The 22,638-nt window shown below is 38.6% G+C and overlaps 1 protein-coding gene across 8 annotated transcripts in view; it reads right to left on the bottom strand.

The window, feature by feature from the left end:
* LOC129186697 (von Willebrand factor A domain-containing protein 1-like) overlaps nucleotides 1-22,638 on the bottom strand; it is a 49,351-nt gene that overhangs the window by 15,013 nt on the left and 11,700 nt on the right. For 4 of the 8 annotated variants that reach the window (XM_054785200.1, XM_054785197.1, XM_054785195.1 and 1 more), the window contains exons 2-7: nucleotides 14,202-14,508; nucleotides 7,227-7,280; nucleotides 6,919-7,021; nucleotides 4,683-4,724; nucleotides 1,900-2,019; nucleotides 979-1,063 (exon numbers count right to left, since the gene is read on the bottom strand). The gene's annotated coding sequence lies outside the window, so the exon portion shown is untranslated. Of the gene's footprint in view, nucleotides 1-978; nucleotides 1,064-1,151; nucleotides 1,218-1,899; nucleotides 2,020-4,682; nucleotides 4,725-6,918; nucleotides 7,022-7,226; nucleotides 7,281-14,201; nucleotides 14,509-22,638 lie in introns of those variants that run through there. The other 4 variants (XM_054785198.1, XM_054785199.1, XM_054785194.1 and 1 more) reach the window with 2 other exon arrangements.

Consider the following 22,638-nt stretch of genomic DNA (forward strand, 5'->3'; position numbering starts at 1 on the left):
ATTTAATGACGGTAACCGAGGTGCCACTGTACAGTGCAGGGCTGTCCAAAGTGCAGCTCGGGGGGCCATTTACAGCCTGCGACTGTTTTTGTGTTGGCCCGGGGCACATTCTAAAACTGTTATTTAACAAGAAAACGAAAAAAACAACAGCAAAAATGGAAACATGAGGAGTAATTTTGCGAGTATAAAAATAAACAGTAAGAGAAAAAAGTTGTAATCTGGCGAGAAAAGGCATAATTTTACAAGAATAACATTGTAATATTATGAGGAAAAATGTCATTTTAGTAGCATTAAATAGACATTTTTTAAAATACTTTTCTTTTTTTAAGTGGTAATATGCAAAACAAAGAAAACAACAAATAAAATTTATTTTTTATTTTTTATTAGATTGCAGAAAAAGTTATATTATGGGAATAAAGCCCAAATTTTATGGGGAAAAAAGTCAGAATATTAAGAAAATAAATTTTCCGAAGATTATTCAAGAAGAAATTTTAAATATTTTAAAAATCTAAAAAGCAAAAATGGGCAAAAAGAGCGAAGTTTATACTAATAATAAGCTTTTTCACCTATATCACAAAACTGAGATGCAGGTTTTTCTTGTTTTTTGTTACTTCTTTGCATATCATAGATAGATAGGATAGATAAGACAAATCAAAGTGATCTTTGCATCCTTTCATTTGTTTGGATACGTCTGGTTTAGTGTATGATCAATGCCTGTTGCAACGCTAAGGATATGATGACAAGATGCAAACCCGAGGGCTACATGAAAGAAAAAAATGTGGAATTGAGTCACCGTGTAGCGTAAATCAAAATATAGCATTGGGCATACCAATTTACAGGAAACCCCCCTTGAAGAGAATGCTGTTATTACGCGCATATAGTCCGTGTTTAGTGTTTTCATTTCAAGTTTAAAGTCAAGGCTTGAGGAATACACACTTAAGATTAAGGTTTTAAGATTTATTGATGAGAGGTACTTACCAGTGTTTATACAGGCGGATACGGATGCAGCCTTCCTTCCGTATGTGTGTGCTGCATGTCTGGACCTGTGCTATCACAGCCCTACCTGCAAAACATAAATGTGGAATTTCCCGATGAGAAACTTTTTGGCAAAGTTTGTCTTATTCCTGTTGCAAGTCTGTTTTAGCACATACTAGATATATTTATGCAATGTGCATGCTTGCTGCTTCGTGTTCTGCCAACAAAACTGTACTGATGCAACCTATTCCAGTGTAGTTGCTCACAATGTGTTTTTGTCGCCCCCAAGTGGCCGATATTATAGTACAGGTATATACAGTACCTGTACAGTTGAGTGTTGGAAGTGCGTTGTCCAAAATCTAGCCCTGATGCTGGAATTTAGACAGATTAAAGGTGCTTTTAGGAAGCCCTAGCAGACTGATGGCGTACAGTCTTTACTATGACTTATTATTAGTTAAGTAAAATGCATATTGAAGCAAATTTTACGTATTATTGACGTAAATTAAGCATTCTAAACCATAAAAATGGCTAAAAAAAATGCTCACACAAATACAGTCGTCCCACGTTTATCGCGGTTAAAATAAGTGAATTTCCGCGAAGGAGTATTCAATATTATTAAATGGAATATTTTCTTAGTTAGAGCATAGAAGAAATGGTTATGACTTTTCAAAAACGGGTTTTAACATTATTAGAGCCCTCGGGATATAAAATAACAACCCTATAGTCACTTTTACGCTCCTATTATTTTTTGTTTACATCACATTGCGCAGGCCACGGGATCACTGCAGGGACATAACAGACGGCTCCCTGCTAGCATGGCAAGCTACTGAGCTTACTAGTTAGCTGCTCCAATTTACTTATTCTAAACTTAAGAAAGTGTTTCAAACGGACTGGGGAATAAGGACAAAGAAGCCAAAAACTTACCACTTCCACACAGAATGAGAGTAGAACCTTTTTTCCACTCGATCTCAGTCATGGCAGGTCCGTCTCAGCCATGGCATGTCGGCTCGGCTCTGCTGGCTCAGTAGCCAGTCGACATGCAGTCTGAAAGGTAATCTCACGTCACGTCTCATAACATACTACATATAACTTCAGGGGTGCTCACACTTTTTCAGCCTGCGAGCTCCATTTAAAATGACCAAGTCCCAAAGATCTACCTCCTACTATACAGTAAATATAGAAAATATATATATTTACAATATTTATGAAAAAAGTACGTATTTATGTATATCCGAGGTGCACGCACTTTTTCAGCATACACGTTACAAGTCAAAATGATCTACCTCTTTCTGTAAAACATAAAGTATATATAACATCTAACAGGTAAACATTGAAATACTACTGTAAATATTAATGATTAGCATTTTACATTCACATTTTCAAAGTTTACAGGTAATCAAAGTAGTTGATATCATAATTATATTCAATATGGCAATAAAGATAATGACACATAACTCCTCAATAGTTGTGTACAGTCAAAATAGGTACGTACGTGACGTTCACTAGGCGACACAGTTCATGTATTACATCCAGTTAGCATTGGCTGTCAAACATTAGCCATATACAAGAACTGAAATTGGTTATGCAAAAAGACAATGCAGCCGAAGTCAAGGTGACATATTAAAAAGGTTTCAGCAACGGGCACATTTTCCATTTCATCATGAAATAATAGTTGAAGAAGCGGACGTGTAGAAAACACTGATTTCTGTAGTGGAGTTCATGACGCCAAGCAAAGCCATCAATAATAAACTTTTTTTTCTACATAGCTGGCCGCTACAAGTGAACAGATAGCTTTTGTTGTAGATGTAAGCATGTTACTGCTGAGTTAGTTTATCCGTAATCAGAATAACAAAGATGAAAGTTGCATCTCCGTGTGTATCTTGAAACGCCGCGGGGGAGCAAGAGCGAACCAGGAGGGGAGCTTCATGTCAGCTGACTGATGTCATATGACATCCACAAAGTGACGTTTACGCGATCCACCCAAACTACCTTGGCGATATACCTGTAGCTCGCGATTGACGTAATGGGCACCCCGGTACGCATTAAAAGACATTGATTAAATGCAGTATTCCACACTGGCCACTAGGTGTCACTAGTAGCACACGGATCAGCCTTGAGCACGGAACGACACACTTTTATTGTAATTATCTCACAACAGGCATAACAATAATAAAAAGATTCAACACTGAACCCCTGATGTCACTTCCTGTCTACACATCTGGAAGACATTTATTGCAACACACACAAGCAAAAGTCTTATTTATGTCTTAAATAGCTCATTTTCTCTTATTATGTCTACTATATTGTGTAATAGGAGTGTAAATGTGACTAAAGGGGTGTTATTTCATGTCTAGAGGGCTTTAAAGATGTTAAAAACCTTATTTAGAAGGTCGTAAACAAGTTTTCTATGCTCCAACTACAAAAAAATTCAATTTATAGAAAAGTAATAAATACCAGTTTTGAACTTGAAAAGTGAGCATTTCTCAAAAGTGTAGCGGGATGATGGATTTTTCGCACTTTTGGTGCTCTGGGGACACATTTTACTGTCATTAAAAGATCAAGTTTGCATAATAATAGCTACTCTGTACTAGCTCATATACAGTCATATACATATACTCTCATATATAGTCATATACCCTCATATACAGTCATATACATATACTCTCATATATAGTCATATACCCTCATATACAGTCATATACATATACTCTCATATATAGTCATATACCCTCATATACAGTCATATACATATACTCTCATATATAGTCATATACCCTCATATACTGTCATATACATATACTCTCATATATAGTCATATACCCTCATATACTGTCATATACATATACTCTCATATGTAGTCATATACCCTCATATACAGTTATATACATATACTCTCATATGTAGTCATATACCCTCATATACAGTCATATACATATACTCTCATATATAGTCATATAACCTCATATACAGTCATATACATATACTCTCATATATAGTCATATACCCTCATATACAGTCATATACATATACTCTCATATATAGTCATATACCCTCATATACAGTCATATACATATACTCTCATATATAGTCATATACCCTCATATACAGTCATATACATATACTCTCATATATAGTCATATACCCTCATATACAGTCATATACATATACTCTCATATGTAGTCATATACTCTCATATACAGTCATATACATATACTCTCATATATAGTCATATACACTCATATACTGTCATATACATATACTCTCATATATAGTCATATACCCTCATATACAGTCATATACATATACTCTCGTATGTAGTCATATACCCTCATATACAGTCATATACATATACTCTCGTATGTAGTCATATACCCTCATATACAGTCATATACATATACACTCTCATATATAGTCATATACCCTCATATACAGTCATATACTGTACATATACTCTCATATTCATATTCTCATAGTCATGTACCCTCATATACTGTACAGTCGTCCCTCGCAATATTGTGGTTCCTTTATCGCTCCCTTGCTATATTGGTTTATCAGAAATTAATGTATTAATAAATGATGGCTGTTTTGTGGTAGAATATGGTCTTATTATTAGTCAAAACATGTAAATACAAGTGATATGTAGTATTCTGGTCACTAGGCGGCGGTAATGACACAAAACATTGAAACATTAACTTACATTACATTACCTTAACAATGCGTGAAAGTCATGAAGTCAGCCATGGCATCTCCTGTGGAAGTGGTCAGTTTTTGGTTTCTTAAGTTTAGAAGAAATAAAATTGAGGCTAACTGGATAGCTCGCTAGCTTGCTCAGCCATCTTGAGTCCCTGCAGCATAAGAGTTGCAATGTGGTGCAAACAATGAATAATAGGAGTGTAAAGGTGACTATAGGGGTGTTATTTCATGTCTATGGTGCTCTAATAATGTTTAAAAAAAACGTAATCAGCGTTTAAAAAAAAATCCCATTTATTAACATCGGGCCTCATTCACGAACATCTTCTTAAAAGTCTTCTTAAGAAGTGTACTTAAGAAGGCGTGGGTTGGAAACTGCGCCACATTCACGACACGTTCTTAAGTAGGGATAATCGTTCGCACCGGTGTTCTTAGGTTGATGAATGCCAACTGCGATGCCCGCGCATGTGAGCCCTAATTTGCATAGGTCACCGCCTATTATTTCCTATATAAGGTCAAAAATGTGCCGTGCGCAACAGGCAGCTGGAGGCGGAGATGGCAACGCGCAAGGGCAAGACTGAGGAGCAGCTGGACAACAAACAAACAAAAGCTTCAATTCTACTGAAATAGAGGTGCTTTTACAAGGAGTGAGCGAACACAAGACCACCTTATTTTCACGTGTATCCACCGGTCATCAGGCCATCCAAAAAGAGTCGGCATGGAGCACCATTGCAGGAAACATAAATGCCGTTTCCACGGAGAAACGCACCACCGCAGAGGTTAAAAAGAAGTGTTTTGACTTAAAATCAGAGTCAAAAAAAAGATTGGACTGCACCGGAGGGATCTGGAGGAAACGGGAGGCGGGCCATCAATCAGAAACCAAACCATTTTGGAAACTCTAGAAAATATTTACACGATCATGATGGAAAAATAAAGTCAAAATACATAGTTTGTGTGTGACAATTTATGTGGTTTCTGTGGTTACATTTGATTAGACGCTGCCTAATTAATACAGCAGCCCCGTGCTCTGGCTCAAGACGTGGCTGGGGGCGCATGTCGTTATCTGGGGGTGCTCCGTGCGCAATAGGCACACCACGTTTCATTGTGATGTTATTCTGATGATCCTGCACACCTGCAAGAACAGAGAGGGAAGCCTGAAGCCTGAAGCGGGACATCAAATATTCGTGGCTTTCAGCAAATAAATCTACATGGTCCCTTTACATTCTCTCTCTGTGCAGTGCACGTCCAGCCAGCTACTTTTTTTTTTGATGAATTGGGATTTGAATATATATTTATCCATGGAGTATATTTTAGTTGTTTTGATGATAAATAGTTGTTGGAATATTTTATTTGCACTACATTTTTTGGGATCAGGTTGCAAAATCCATCATGAGGGCGATTGCGCAAGTGCAAGCTTTGCTTGTGCGTAAGAGTCCTCCTGAGTGTTCGTAGAATTTGTTCTTAGATCTAAGAACTGTGAGTTAAGAACACGTTTCGTGAATGCCAAAAATCTTCGTAAGAAGGCTTTAAGAACACATTTGTGCGTAAGAACGTTCCGTGAATGAGGCCCATTGATTCCTATATCGCAGAAATTCATTTAACGTAGTCTGGTCTGGAACCAATTAAATGCCATAAATGAGGGATTACTGTTTACGCGGGGAGGGCTCATCTAGTTCAGGGACGGTCATCATGTCCATGAGGAAGGAGGTTTTGAACTTGAAAAGTGAGCATTTCTCAAAAGTGGAGCGGGTTGATGGATTTTTCTCACATTTGGTGCTCTGGAGACACGTTTTACTGTCATTAGAAGGTCAAGTTTGCATAATAGAGAAGTGGTGACATCAGCGTGGTACCTCCTCAAGCCCCCTTTGACTTTTCTACTCTGTACTAGCCTCTGTAGGCTACTATAGCCTCCTGGTATCTCATGCACACTCTCGACACAGCAAAACATCAGGCCATAGAGCGTTGTGTTGCAAGTTCCTAAATTGACTACTTTTCCCGAACAAGTCGCCAACTGGGGAGTCACAAAATAAATCAACGCCTTGCCCTCAAATTGCACCACTTATAAAGAGTGTAACATCAGCACAAACCCCGTGATCGATGGTGCTGCATTCTCATTCTGCGCAAACGCCACTGCATACATAAATAGGCCTCAAGCTGATTTCATATTAATACAGGGACCCAAGATACATGGCTGCCTGCAGGGGAAGGGGGGGGACACACATTCAAGTACCCACTTGAAGACGAACTACATACCTTATGAGCTATGCCCGCTTGCAGAACTTCAATTCTCCACCAGAGAGATGAATGAAAATGTTCCAGATGACGATGTGACCCTCGCCAGGCGCCACAGTGAACACTGAGGAGCACAGGCGTTGTTAAACATCACTGATATGTTTTGTGCTCGTGTACGTTGACCCGAAGGAAATATATCGTAGCAGCAGCGGCACGTACGTCCACGGTGACCTGTGACCAATCAATGCTGCTTTTCGGATGGCTCCACATCAATAAATCACATGACCTTGGTGGGACCGTAAGCGATGCTTTGCAAAACTGCTACTTACTTGACTGCTTGGTGTCCAACAGAACATCAGAGGGTTGTGATGTGGAGGACCAACCTGGTGGACAATTTAGCAGGTGTCAGTGAGGACAAAAGCAATGTTATTATGTATGAATGTAATAAATATGTTTAAGTAAAGAAAAACAAGAGTGTTCAGTAAATACTTACATGCGTGTGGAGACATACGGGAAGGGTGTTCAAAAATTTTGACACACTTTGTCATTCAATAACATGGGAAAGTGTCTCCAAACTTTTGACTGGTGTTGTATGCATGAGGCCCATATTTGGCCTTGTTGGAAGTCTGTGCTCTATTGATGTGTTTTCATCTTATCAAGGCTGAGTCATGAAGGTCTTTTGGTCCGTCTCGTCCATTTACTGTCGCCTTTCAACCAACCGTCTGCTCACTTTCATAACGCAAGCATTTATCTCTTTTAGCGCCCATAAAGAGTAGTAAGTGTTTTCATGCACACGTCGCTGTTTGTGCTTTTATTCCTCATCTTTTTTTTTTTTTATCACTGCAAGACAAAAACTGAAAGAGTCAATACAGTGAGTGGTACCTCATTTTCGTTATTAATTTGTTTCAAAAGGGCAAATGAAAACCGAAACATACAAATAGAAACATTATTTTCCCATAGAAAATAATGTAAATCCAATAAATCCTTTTCTAATTCTAATTCAATTGTGTTTTTCACCTTCTTTATCAAATTGCTGGCACTCACAACTTTGTTTGGCCCCATGGCGGGTTATTTAGTCGCACTCAATTAAAAAATGCACAAACAGTGAGTCAGAAACGTGTAGGGTGCTTTGTTTGGGCACTCAGTTTCGAGGAACGATATACTGCAGGGCAAACAGACTAGTTTGTTACGTGCAATAGTGTACAAAAATCAAGTCAAAATTTTGGTATTACAATTTTCCAATAAAAACCCAATCATACAAAAACTGGGGCATGCAAAAACCAAAGTTTGACTGTAGTTTGTTACAAAGAATAGTGTACAAAAATCGAGGCAAAATTTGGCCAACATTTTTGACAAAAAAACAAATCATGTGAAAACTGCGGCGTACGAAAATCAAGGTTTGACTGGAATTTGTTACATGCAGTATTGTACAATTTTGATGAAAAACCGAATCATACCAAAACTGGGTTATACAAAAACTGAGGTTTGACTGCAGTTTGTTAGGCGTAACATTGTACAAAAACTGAGACAGTGTACTCAAACGAAGGCAAAAGTTTAGTGAACATTTTCAACAGACACCCAATCATACGAAAACTGGGGCGTGCAATAAAGGAGGTTTGACTGGAATTTGTTACGTGCAATATTGTACAAAACTGATGCAAAAAGAAACATTTTCTACAGAAAACAAATCATACCATAAGTGGGCCGTGCAAAAAATCAGGTTTTTACTGCAATTTGCTACATGCAATACTGTATGAAAGGTGCAATATTGCACAAAAATGGAGTGTACAAAAACAGAGGCAAACTTTTGCCAATTTTTTTTTACGAAAACCGGATCATACAAAACCAGGGGTGTCCAAAAAAACAAGGTATGACTGGTTTTAATTACATGCAATATGGTACAAAAACCAAGGAAAAATTTTGGCAAAAATGTTCAACAAAAAAACAAATCATACCAAAACTGGGGCATACGAAAACAGAGGTTTGAGTGTAGTTTGTCAAGTGCATTATTATACAAAAACCTGGGTAAAAATTTACATTGAAAAACAAATCATAATAAAACTGGAACGTAAAATAAAATTGTTTTGACTGTTTTTTCTTTCACGCACTATTACACAAAAAGTGAGGCAAAATTTTGATAAAAAAAATAAATCATACCAAAACTGGGTCGTACAGAAAACAAGGTTTGACCAGAATTTGTTGCGTGCATTAGTGTACAAAAACCAAGGCAGGATTTTTTCCAAAAATTTTCGATGGAATTTGTTTTGTGCAATATTGTACGAAAACCGAGGCAAAATTTTGGTGAACACTTTCAACAACAAAAAAAAATCACACAACAGGGACGTATGAAAACTGAGGTTCGATGGGTTTGTTATTAGCAACAGCATACGAAAACCGAGGCAAAATCTTGGCAAAGGTTTTGACAAAAAACGAATCGTACAAAAACTGGGGCCAACCTTTAACACCTGCCAAAGTTGACAGAAACAAAACAGAAACATTGTTTTGTAATAAAGCAGTTGCGGGATATGTGATTTTTTCAAAACCTGCTTCTTGATGATGCTTGCTTGTAGAAGTGCATGTCACCACACTGACAGTTGTTTCTAACATCCCTCTAAAGTTTTTAAATAAAGTCATATTTGGCCATTAATATTTCTCAGCTTTCCTCTCGTCTGACCTTTCCCTCTTTCCTCTGAGGGCTTTGACTCTGCAGAGCCTCAGAGCAAAATGGAAGGGAGGAGGTCAGATTATTTATGAGCGCTTTTTTCTGTCGTGTGTCCTCGTTGGTTTCAGTTTTAGTCAACATATTGTTAAACGCACGCCCCTCTGACAGCGTCAATGAAAGGACAGCATCGTGATGCTATTTTACTGCTTAATGATGTTTATGCACGCGCATGATTCATAATTCTCTGTTGAAACTTTGATCCGGTGCTCCCTGATCACCTTTTCCAGCGTCCATTCTTCAACACATTCATTGTTATTCTGCACAGCGCCAACCGTGTGTGCTAGGGTCACTCCAAAGCTCGGCTCCTTGCCGGTCAGTCGGCTGATTTTCACCACTGCAGTCCAATCAGCTGACTTTGAGCCATTGATGAACGCAGTGGGGATACAGCAGCATATTTCCCCCCCCCCAAACGGTTTTGCTCAGTTTGCTGGACTTTGGAACACAGAAACACACACAAAAAACGCAAAATACACAAACAGAGTTAAAGGAAAACTGCACTTTTTTTTTTGTTTTTTTAGAATTTTGCCCATCATCCACAATCCTTACGTGAGACATGAACACACATGTCCTTCTCTTTCCTGTGTGTTCTGAAGACATAAAAAGAGCTGAAAAGAGGCAGCTAATTAATTCACGTAATGGGACACACCTAGGCCTCTATTAAAATGCCTCCAAAAACCTCCAACAAGGTTTTATGGTTTCATATCCATGCTGTGAGCATGTAGTACCAGGCACATTCATGATAACATGTAATATCTATCGGTCATTTTGAGCATTAGCGGAACTAACATTGATTTCACATAGCAACATAGAAAGGAACGCTACACCTAGCGTTAAAACAAAAACACAGCAGCAGTGGTGGCAGCTCCAATAGGTAGCGTTACCTTTCGCTAGTGGCCTGAGGCGCTGTGAGTGAGTGTGTGTTGAAGCTAATCACTAGCTGGCTAGTAGCTAGCCCGTGTGGTGTGGTGAGGTGTCACTACACCGTTAAAGTAGTTATTCGGTGTAACAATGTTAATAATAATAATAATGACAATGTCGCTGTGGCTTGGTTAATATGCAGGTCACATGATGTAAATGGAGCGCTTTTTGGAGGTTTTATAGGTGGAATAGGTGTGTCCCATTAGGTGCATTCTTAGCTGCCTCTTTTTAGCTACTTTTATATCTTTAGAAGGCACAGAAAAGAGAAAGACGTGTGTTCATGCCTCACACAAGGATTGTGGATGATGGGCAAAATTCCGACACCAAAAAAGAGCAGTCTTCCTTTAAATTTTGAGATGCTCATTGAACTGAAGTATTGCGTTACGAGAGGGGGGGTTGGCGTATTTTTCAAAAAAACAAGGCAAATTTTTCAGTTGTTTTGTCGAGGTTCCAGATTGGCAGTAGAGGCGAATCCGCCTCACTATTTCTTTAAAGATACAAGTTACAACTCTTGTTAGTAAGCCAAAGTTCAAAGCAAATGCCTAGCAACACAATGTCCCGGAACGTCTCAGCCCAGTGGAAGAATTCGAGGACGGGTCCCAGGAAAACGGAGGAAAGGGACAAGACGGCGATAAATATGAATGAGTGAGAGAAAGTGCCAGGATTGGGGATGATTAGATTAGATGAGATTAGATTAGACAGAATTGTATTGATCCCCTGGAAATTAAAGTTCCAGTAGCAGCAACACCCTACACAGTGTACAAGACGGTGGTAATGTATACAGTATGTACTGCTGGTAATGCATGTACAAAAATCTAAAGGAAAAACTCAGAATGGATGAGATGGAACAGAGCACACACACGAACAATCGTATTGTCACTGGGCTCAGCTCAGCATTACGCGCACTGAGAAGCGAGCTGAAAGGAGGAAGAAATGTCTCAATAAATGAGCATCTGATGAAACAATACGCTGGCATAGGCAAGAAAGCACGCGGCTTAAGGAAGCAGTGGAATATTCAAGGCGATTGGAGCGCCAACTGCGGAACCTCCGCCAAGTTAAATGGAGGACCAGAAGAAGCTGAACGGAGTTACAACACAAAGGACTGCTGAACAAGACCATCTGGAACTGGAAGTTCGGATGCCAATATCAGCTCAATCAAACAATACAATCCATGCACTGAACATTACAGTGAGTTATTTCTTCATTTATACCCCGCATATTTATATACTATTCTTATACACTAACCTGCATTTATTATTTATTGTTTGCTCTTTTATATTTCATCTCCTTGTTTAGTTACAGTATTTATTGTTCTACTTATTTATTATTCTGTTTCTTTGTTTTTCTTTTCCCTCGTCGTTGGTCACTGAATAATTTAGGCTACATATTGCCTACTTCGTTCTCTCCCTATTAGGAAATGGACACCTAAACACATTTTCGTTGCAAAACTGCAAAAACGTATGCTGGTGAGAATGAACGTTCACTAACAGACACGGAGAAGGGTCAGGATGAAATACTGGAAGATTGGCTTCTTCCTTCAACTCCCACTGGATCGGTTTGCAGCCGAGTGTGAAGCGGCTCGGGTTGACAATCAGCCCCTCCAAGTCGGAGTCCACGGTTCTCGCTCGGAAAAGGGTGGCGTGCCGTCTCCGGGTCAGTACCTGGAGTTTCAGAACCACGGGGTCTTGTTCACGAGTGAGGGAAGGATGGAACGCAAGATCAACAGGCAGATTGCATCTGGTGAAGAAGGAGCTGAGCCGAAAAGGCAGAGCTCTCAATTTACCGGTCCATCTACGTTCCCACCCTCACCTGTGATCATGAGCTTTGGGCAGTGACCAAAAGGACAAGATGGCGGGTACAAGCGGCCAAAACGAGTTTTCTCCATAGTGTGGCTGGGCTCTCCCTTAGAGAGAAGGTGAGAAGCACTGTCATCCGGGAGAAACTCAGAATAGAACCGCTGCTCCTCTGCTTTGAGAGGAGCCAGATGAGGTGGCTCGGGCATCTGGTCAGGATAGGTAGGAGGCCTTGGGGAAGACCCTAGGACGTGTTGGAGAGACTATGTCTCTCAACTGGCATGGGAACGCCTCGGGATCCTCGGGAGGCGCTGGACGAAGTAGCCGGGGAGAGGGAAGTTTGGTCTTCCCTGCTTGGATGGATGGATGGATGGTCTTGGATGGATGGATGGATGGTCTTAGATGGATGGATGGTCTTCTTCCCAGTGATTTTCAGATATGACGAATTGTGCAAGTATATAAGTCCACTCTATATAAGTCATATTTATCAAAATCGGCATCATAACTTCTCCTACTTTGTTTGCTAATTTAATAACAATAACAATCTTCGAGACATATTTTTCCTGGTGTGTGTGTGAGTGACTGGGAGAAAAGTTGTTGCCACCACTTGGTTAGCGGATGTAAATCTCTAGACCTTGAAAATATTTGCCTGCAAATCCATTTGCAAATCTATTTGCTTGCAAATCCATTACTTTTGTTTATAAATCTTTTTTAATGTTTGCAAATGTTTTTTTGCTTGCAAATCAATTTTTTTTGGTTCTCTAATGTTTTTTTTTGCAATTTTTTTTTCTTGTTTGCTAATCTTTTTTTTTGTTTGCTAATCTGTTTTTTGATTGCAAATCAGTTTTTTGTTTGCTAATCTTTTTTTCTTGTAAATCTATTGTTTTTATTTGCAAATCTTTTTTTGCTTACAAATACGTTATTTTTGTCTGCAAATCTTTTTTTTGCTTGCAAATAAATGTTTTTGTATGAAAATCTTTTTTTCACTTGCAAATACATTTTTTGTTTGCTAATCTTTTTTTGCTTGCATATCTTAATAATCTGATAATCTTTTTTTTGCTTTAAATTTTTTTTCTTGTTTGCTACTCTTTTTTGCTTGCAAATCTATTATTTTTATTTTCAAATAATTTTTTGCTTCCAAATCATTTTTTTTGGTTTTGCTAATGTTTTTTTTTTTGCTTGCAAATCCATTTTTTTGTTTCACAAATCCTCTTTTTCCTTACAAATACGTTATTTTTGTTTGCCAGTCTTTTTTGCTTGCAAATTCATTACTTTTGTTTGCTAATTATTTTTATTTGCTTGCAAATCCATTTTTCGTTTGGTAATATTTTTCCGCTTGCAAACACATTTTTTGTTTGCTAATCTCTTTTTTGCTCGCAAATAAAAAAAATGTTGTTTGCTAATCTTTTTTTACTTGCATATCCATTATTTTTCTTTGCTAATCTTTTTTTTTGCTTACAATTTATTTTCTTGTTTGTTGCATTTTTATTTAATCGGACAAAAAGACACAAATTTCTCTCCATAGAATGCAAGACAACACATCCTTTTGTTTACTAATCTTTTTTTTGGTTTGCAAATCAGTTTTTTGTTTTTGCTAATCTTTTTTGCTAACAAAGCTATTATTTTTATTTGCAAATGTTTTTTTGTTTGTAAATCTCTTTTTTGCTTGCAAATCCATTTTTTTGTTTGCAAATCTTTTGCTGTTTGCATTTGTTTTGCTTGCAAATCAATTTTTTGTTTGATTGGATAAAAAGACACAAATGTATCTCCTTAGAATACCAGACAGCGCACCTTTTCGGTGAAACAACATACAGTGTACATGTATAATTGTGTCAGTAGGGTATCATGTCTAAATGAGCCAATGTGCTTACCATGCTTTGCCTTCTTGAATGATGCTGCAGCAGAGGTCGGAAGCGGCGCTAATGAAAAGCCCGCCTTGATTCCCTCTTTTCATCTGAGAGACACACAGGCGACAGGCTGTAATGAGATCGGAATGGAACATGGAAAATGGATTTCAGATGTCTGAAAATAGGAAGGACGGAGAAGGGCGGCGGCATCCTGCATGGAGATAAAGTATTAAGCCATGGACTGGAGGGAGAGTAATGAGCCAACGGCTGGTGGAGAGGCAGGAGATGATGTGTCCTCATAGGAGCTCGCCTCCTCGTCTTCTTCTCGTTCCTGGTGAAAGATCATGAGATGTATCTGTGGTTAAACTGTACTTTATTTGGAAGAGAAGCCAAAACAAATAAAATCATAACACATCATGTAACTAAACTCAATCTTCATCAATCAGAGCAAAATGGGGTGCACTACTCGGCTGCAACCAACAGAGGCGCTGTTGACTCAGTCTCAACAAGTTTATTGTCTGAAGAAGAAGAATTGTTGCAAAGCATTTGGTTCAAAGTAGCATTTACTTATTTCTAATAAACAAGCAATTCGTTGATTAGTTGCTTGTTAGTCTGTTGTTTCCTTTCAATCTAAATGGGATATTCTGTTCATTCTCGGTAAATGCCCATTGCTACCGTGAAGTCAGCCCATCCTGTCAGTCCCTGGTGGTGTAATGGTGCAAAAAATCCATTCATTTGTTATTTTGCACAAAAAATATTTTTTTAGGTTAGGTTTTTGGGGGGCAATGTCATTTTTTTCATGGGGCCCAGAATTCCTGGCAGCTCGCTGTTTGCGATAGTAGCTAGCCGGTGTGGTGTGGCGAGGTGTCACTACACCATTAAAGTAGTTCTTGGGCGTAACAATGATAACTAGAAAAACACTCGGACAGCGCAGACCTCCGCCAAGTGCCATAGTTCCCCTCATGTTGTGATTCACGCCAAAATAATAATCCCACATTTTTTGGACTAGTCTTTGATATTTTGTAGAACCTGTTGGAAACTTTTTTTTATAAGTGCTCTGACCTTTTTTGTGGAATTATTCCAAAAATGGTCCTATCTTGCGATGTTAAAGAACCGTTTAAAAAATTCCTGGATCCAGACTGTGATCTGGATCACCCCCAAAATGTAATAAATTCTTCCATATCCCATTTCCGACATTTCCTGAAAATTTCACCCAAATCCGTTCAGCACTTTTCAAATTATTTTCAACACAAACAAACAGATAAACGCCGGTAAAAAACATAACCTCTGGGCTGCGCGGAGTTAAAAACAATGTCGCTGTAGCTTGGTTAATATGCAGGTGGAACGTTGTTGATGCTTTTTGGAGTTTTTTTTCATGACGGCTTTATAGGCAGATTAGGTGCGTCCCATCGCGTGCATTAAATAGCTGCCTCTTTTTATCCGTGTTTATAGCTCTAGAACACACAGAAAAGAGAAAGACGTGTGATGACGTCTCTCGTAAGGATTGTGGATGACGGGCGACATTTTTTAAAAAAGTGCAGTTTTCCTTTAACATGTGAGCAGATCAATAGCAAATCAATCAAATATTTCTCCTGTCTGATAATGAAGCACAAAGAGGCTGTAAAAGGAAGGTATGGTGGTGTACAAGGACACATTATAGTGTCCGTAATAAACGCCTGGCTGTGTGTGTGAGAGACAATGAGTACACAGGAGGCAAATGAATAGAGAGTGCAGTAAAATGCCTTATAGATTCACCCCGAGTGCTTCATAAAGTGGCAGAGAACGAGAGCGCACAGACGAGACAATGTCGTCTGGATGCGTCTGTCTTTTTTGTGCGCAAGCCGTGTTTTTTCGTTTGTTTTACAGCCAGCTTGAAATGAACAAGGCAGAAGATGAGGAAGAAAAGCGCACCACTGTCAACACTCCTCCACTTCACTTTTCTACCGTGTGTTCAGGTGTTTCTCACCCGTATCGCCGACGAGCTTGCATGCACACGCACGCGTCTGTCTGTCCATTCACACGCACAAACAATGTTAACCTGTATGTCTGTTCACACACAAATATTTGTTCAAACTTCTCTCAAACCATCTGTCTGTCCAATCACGTACACACGTCATGCAAACAAGCGCTTGATCATTCTCATACAAGACGTAGAAAGGGGTTTGTACGTTCGCGTACAGCACAAACATGACGACAAAACCCGTCTGTCTATTCACAAACACACACCATGTAAACATCAGCTTGTTCATTTACATGCACACAACATGTACAGATGTAAAACGCAGTCTGTTAATTCACATACAGTACAAGCATGATGTAAACATCTGTCTATCCATTCACGTACACACATAATGTTGACATCCGGCATCTGCCTGTCCATTCGTATACAAACATGATGTAGACTGCCCAGTCACAAGCACGCATAATGTTAACATGTATGTCCATTCACACACATGCATACTGTGAATATCTGTATGTCCATTCACATGCAAACATAATGTTAACATGTCTGAACGTGTCTGTCCATTCACACACATGCATAATGTAAATATCTGTCTGTCCATTCACATCCACACATAATGTTAACATGTATGTCCATTCACACACATGCATACTGTGAATATCTGTATGTCCCTTCACATGCAAACATAATGTTAACATGTCTGAACCTGTTTGTCCATTCACACACATGCATAATGTAAATATCTGTCTGTCTATTCACATCCACACATAATGTTAACATGTATGTCCATTCACATCCACACATAATGTTAACATGTATGTCCATTCACACACATGCATAATGTAAATATCTGTTTATTCACATGCACAAATAATGTTAACATGTATGTCCATTCACACACATGCATACTGTGAATATCTGTATGTCCATTCACATGCAAACATAATGTTAACATGTCTGAATGTGTCTGTCCATTCACACACATGCATAATGTAAATATCTGTCTGTCCATTCACATCCACACATAATGTTAACATTTATGTCCATTCACGCATATGCATACTGTGAATATCTGTATGTCCCTTCACATGCAAACATAATGTTAACATGTCTGAACGTGTTTGTCCATTCACATCCACACATAATGTTAACATGTATGTCCATTCACGCACATGCATAATGTAAATATCTGTTTATTCACATGCACCAATAATGTTAACATGTATTTCCATTCATGCACATGCATAATGTAAATATCTGTTTATTCACATGCACAAATAATGTTAACATGTATGTCCATTCACACACATGCATACTGTAAATATCTGTCTGTCCAGTCACATGCACACATAATGTTAACATGTATGTCCATTCACACACATGAATACTGTGAATATCTGTATGTCCATTGACATGCAAACATAATGTTAACATGTCTGAACGTGTCTGTCCATTCACACACATGCATAATGTAAATATGTATATGTCCATTCACACACATGCATAATGTAAATATCTGTCTGTTCATTCACATCCACACATAATGTTAACATGTATGTCCATTCACGCACATGCATACTGTGAATATCTGTATGTCCATTCACATGCAAACATAATGTTAACATGGCTGAACGTGTCTGTCCATTCACGCACATGCATAATGTAAATATCGGTCTGTCCATTCACATCCACACATAATGTTAACATGTACAGTATGTCCATTCAGGCACATGCATAATGTAAATATCTGTTTATTCACATGCACAAATAATGTATGTCCATTCACACACATGCATACTGTAAATATCTGTCTGTCCAGTCACATGCACACATAATTTTAACATGTATGTCCATTCACACACATGCATACTGTGAATATCTGTATGTCCATTCACACGCACAAATAATGTTAACATGTCTGTCCATTCACACACATGCATAATGAAAATAGCTGTCTGTCCATTCACATGCACAATGTTAATGTTAATATATCTTGTTAATAATGTTAATATATGTCCATTCACATGCAAACATAATGTTAACATGTCTGAACCTGTTTGTCCATTCACACACATGCATAATGTAAATATCTGTCTGTCTATTCACATCCACACATAATGTTAACATGTATGTCCATTCACATCCACACATAATGTTAACATGTATGTCCATTCACACACATGCATAATGTAAATATCTGTTTATTCACATGCACAAATAATGTTAACATGTATGTCCATTCACACACATGCATACTGTGAATATCTGTATGTCCATTCACATGCAAACATAATGTTAACATGTCTGAATGTGTCTGTCCATTCACACACATGCATAATGTAAATATCTGTCTGTCCATTCACATCCACACATAATGTTAACATTTATGTCCATTCACGCATATGCATACTGTGAATATCTGTATGTCCCTTCACATGCAAACATAATGTTAACATGTCTGAACGTGTTTGTCCATTCACATCCACACATAATGTTAACATGTATGTCCATTCACGCACATGCATAATGTAAATATCTGTTTATTCACATGCACCAATAATGTTAACATGTATTTCCATTCATGCACATGCATAATGTAAATATCTGTTTATTCACATGCACAAATAATGTTAACATGTATGTCCATTCACACACATGCATACTGTAAATATCTGTCTGTCCAGTCACATGCACACATAATGTTAACATGTATGTCCATTCACACACATGAATACTGTGAATATCTGTATGTCCATTGACATGCAAACATAATGTTAACATGTCTGAACGTGTCTGTCCATTCACACACATGCATAATGTAAATATGTATATGTCCATTCACACACATGCATAATGTAAATATCTGTCTGTTCATTCACATCCACACATAATGTTAACATGTATGTCCATTCACGCACATGCATACTGTGAATATCTGTATGTCCATTCACATGCAAACATAATGTTAACATGGCTGAACGTGTCTGTCCATTCACGCACATGCATAATGTAAATATCGGTCTGTCCATTCACATCCACACATAATGTTAACATGTACAGTATGTCCATTCAGGCACATGCATAATGTAAATATCTGTTTATTCACATGCACAAATAATGTATGTCCATTCACACACATGCATACTGTAAATATCTGTCTGTCCAGTCACATGCACACATAATTTTAACATGTATGTCCATTCACACACATGCATACTGTGAATATCTGTATGTCCATTCACACGCACAAATAATGTTAACATGTCTGTCCATTCACACACATGCATAATGAAAATAGCTGTCTGTCCATTCACATGCACAATGTTAATGTTAATATATCTGTCCATTCACACATATGAATAATGTAGATATCTGTATATCCATTCACGTGCACAAAATAATGTTAACGTGTATTTCCATTCACACACATGCATACTGTAAATGTCTGTGACGGTTCTCATGCACAAATAATGATAACGGGTTTGTCCATTCACACACATACATCTGTCTATTCACATACAGACACAACATTTACATCTCCACATGTAAATGCCAGTTTGAGACGGGGATAGGATGTCACGCATGAGAGTTAGAAAGAAGGTGAGACAGACAGTCACTATTCCGTGAGTGTTGAGGTTGGACGCCGCCACTTCCTCCTTCTCTTGACATGACAGAGCCTAATTGGCTGAGTGTCTTTACATGGAGCATAAAAGAGGAGAGGTTCATTGCACTAATTAAAAGTCTCCACTTGTCTACGCCTCCAGCCTTCCCTGGAAGTGTTTCTCCTCAGCGAGCCATGCCTCACGGGCTGCTGGTAATTATGCACTTGAGTGCTTCATCACCCGCACTCGTTATTGTGCAGACAATGTGCAAATCACAAAGCGCGTTTGCCATTACTCCTGTTTTTAAACTTTGTTATCTGCTTGGCCGCTTCTGCCCAGAAGAGAGAGAGAGAGAGAGAGAGAGCGAGAGACACCCGCGCTTATTGGAAATTAATAGGCAAAAGCTCAACTTTATATTCCCTTCATAATTAGTCTGTTTTCTGTGCACGACATCCTGATGAATTATTATCCCGTTCATGTAGAATGGGATTTTTTTTCCACACACATCTACAAAATATCTCAATTTAAATGCTCTTCATCTGTTTTCATTTGAAAGTTAAATCCAGATGAATGTATTGACAGAGTGTAATTGCTTTTTGCTTTGTTTACATCAGACTAATCTACTTACCTTGGTTACACTAAGGCCCTGCCCAGACATTTTATTTATTTTTTTCGGTGGGTTGAAAAAAATCCGTGTCCACGCTGTGCCGGATTAGTAAATGGTTGCATCCAGACAGGAAGGGATCGCTGAGTAAAAACGATGTAATACACAAGACACACCTGCGTGTGGCGCTGTAAACAGACACGCAGACGAAACCACGACAACACCAAACCATCGAAGAAGAAATCGCGTGCTTATAAGTACGTCGTCTTCCGCTTTCCAAGGCTTATCTAGACTTCAATGATGGAAATTTCAGTTCTTTTTAGAGAGTCGGTTCTTATGGCTCAGCTCACTAAAAAGAACCGACTCTTTCGGCTCCCGAGTGGCTCCTCAGATTTTGTTGTTGTCTTATTTATCACAAAATGTGTATTGTGTAAAATGAATTACTAATGTAAAAAATACATATCAAATGTTTATTATTGAAATGGATTTATTTAAACCCCAACAAGCAGCTACAAAAATATATTATAAATAGAAAAGACAAAAACAGAGACCCATCTCAATAGACAAATGACGTCACAATAGGTCAGATCTCTTCATGCAAATTTCTCACGAACGAATCGGCTCTAAGAGCACCACGGTGTGTGTTTAACCCCGCCCCTCCCCCTGCTCAGTGTGGACACAGAGACGCCGCCACACATCTTGACCAACGACATTCGCCTTTAACAGAAAAAAAGGAAAAATCAAATCGGCGCCCAAGAACGCCAGCCAGCTCCTGTCGGTCATTTCAAAGAGCCGGCTCTTGCAGCCGATTAGTTTGTGACCGACACATCAAAACTAGACTTACAACAAAGTGGAATTACTTCTGCGAGTCTTTATGGAGTATAAGACAGCAAAATATCAGGAGGATGTCGACTGGGGTGAGTCATGCTTGTCGAACTATTCAGATATTATGTTGGCTTGTCATCAAAGCTCACTTCATGTGAAGGCGACGGGTGGCGTTGGGTCGGTGATGTCATTGTTTTTACAAAAATGACAAGCTGGCATTTTCAGATTTTCCCACTCTGGAAGCCGTTTTCAAAAATACCGTTTCGGGGCACCCAGACCGCTGTTTCCATGTGGACGAGATGCTGAAACGATCACATATTTTGCGGTTTTGACCTGAAAACGCTCCCGTGTGAATAGCCCCTAAGTGGTTGAAAAACACTTCAAACTGTGGATGGAACACTTGGCAGCAACAAGGACCTCGCTAGTTAGATTATGCATCAAAACCAAAAAAAACGGAATTGACCTTAATATTAAAACTTTAAGTCTTGGGTGCGCCCCGAGGGTGATTTGAAATAACATTACTGAGGTAATTAATAATAACAGAAAGCTCTGTTTTTAAATACTGTGTAATGTGTTGTTTTTAAGCCGTTTACAAAATTAAAAAACATAGAAAAATATCAAACCTTTGATTTTTCAGTATGCGGTCCTCGATGGAAAAAGTACACAAAACGCATCCGGTATACCAAAAAGAAGAAAATTAATCTTTAAGCGCTAACTGTAATAATAATTTAAAGGGATAGTTGGGATTTTTTGACAGGAAGTTGTATGACATCCCCATCAGCAGGACTACAGCCACAATGACTTACCCCCCCGCCCCATATACCAGCCTATCCCAGCTGACTTGGGGCGAACATACAGACCCTTTCCAAAAAATTAGAATGTCATGGAAAAGTTGTTTAATTTCTATAATTCCATTCAAAAAGTTAAACTTTCATAGATTATAGATTCAGGGCCCACAATTTAAACAATTTCAAGTATTTATTTGTTTATTTTTACATAATTTGGGCTTCCAGCTCATTAAACCCACGAAAACAGGAATTCAAAAAATTAGAATACTGTGAAGAAATCAGCCCAAATTTTGCAGGGCATGAATGTTTTAAACTGAGTGTCACACACTAATCATCTACTAAACTCAAATCACCTGCACAGGCTTCCCCAGGTGTCATTAAATTGCTTCAGTTTGGTTCAATTGTCTCAGTTGGGTTCAATATGGGGAAGACTGCAGACATGACAACTGGCCAGAAGACCATCATTGATACCCTCCATAGGATGGGTAAGCCACAAAAGTTCATAGCTAAGGAGGCTGGTTGTTCACAGAGTGCTGTGTCCAAGCATATCAATGGAAAGTCTAGAGGAAGGGCAAAATGTGGCAGGAGAAGATGCACCAGCAAAAGAAATGACCGTGGGCTTCAGCGGATTATCAAACAGGGAAGATTTCAAGAATCTGGCAGAGATCCAGAAAGAGTG

The sequence above is a fragment of the Dunckerocampus dactyliophorus genome, chromosome 8 (assembly GCF_027744805.1).
Source record: "Dunckerocampus dactyliophorus isolate RoL2022-P2 chromosome 8, RoL_Ddac_1.1, whole genome shotgun sequence".
Classification (NCBI taxonomy): Eukaryota; Metazoa; Chordata; class Actinopteri; order Syngnathiformes; family Syngnathidae; genus Dunckerocampus; species Dunckerocampus dactyliophorus.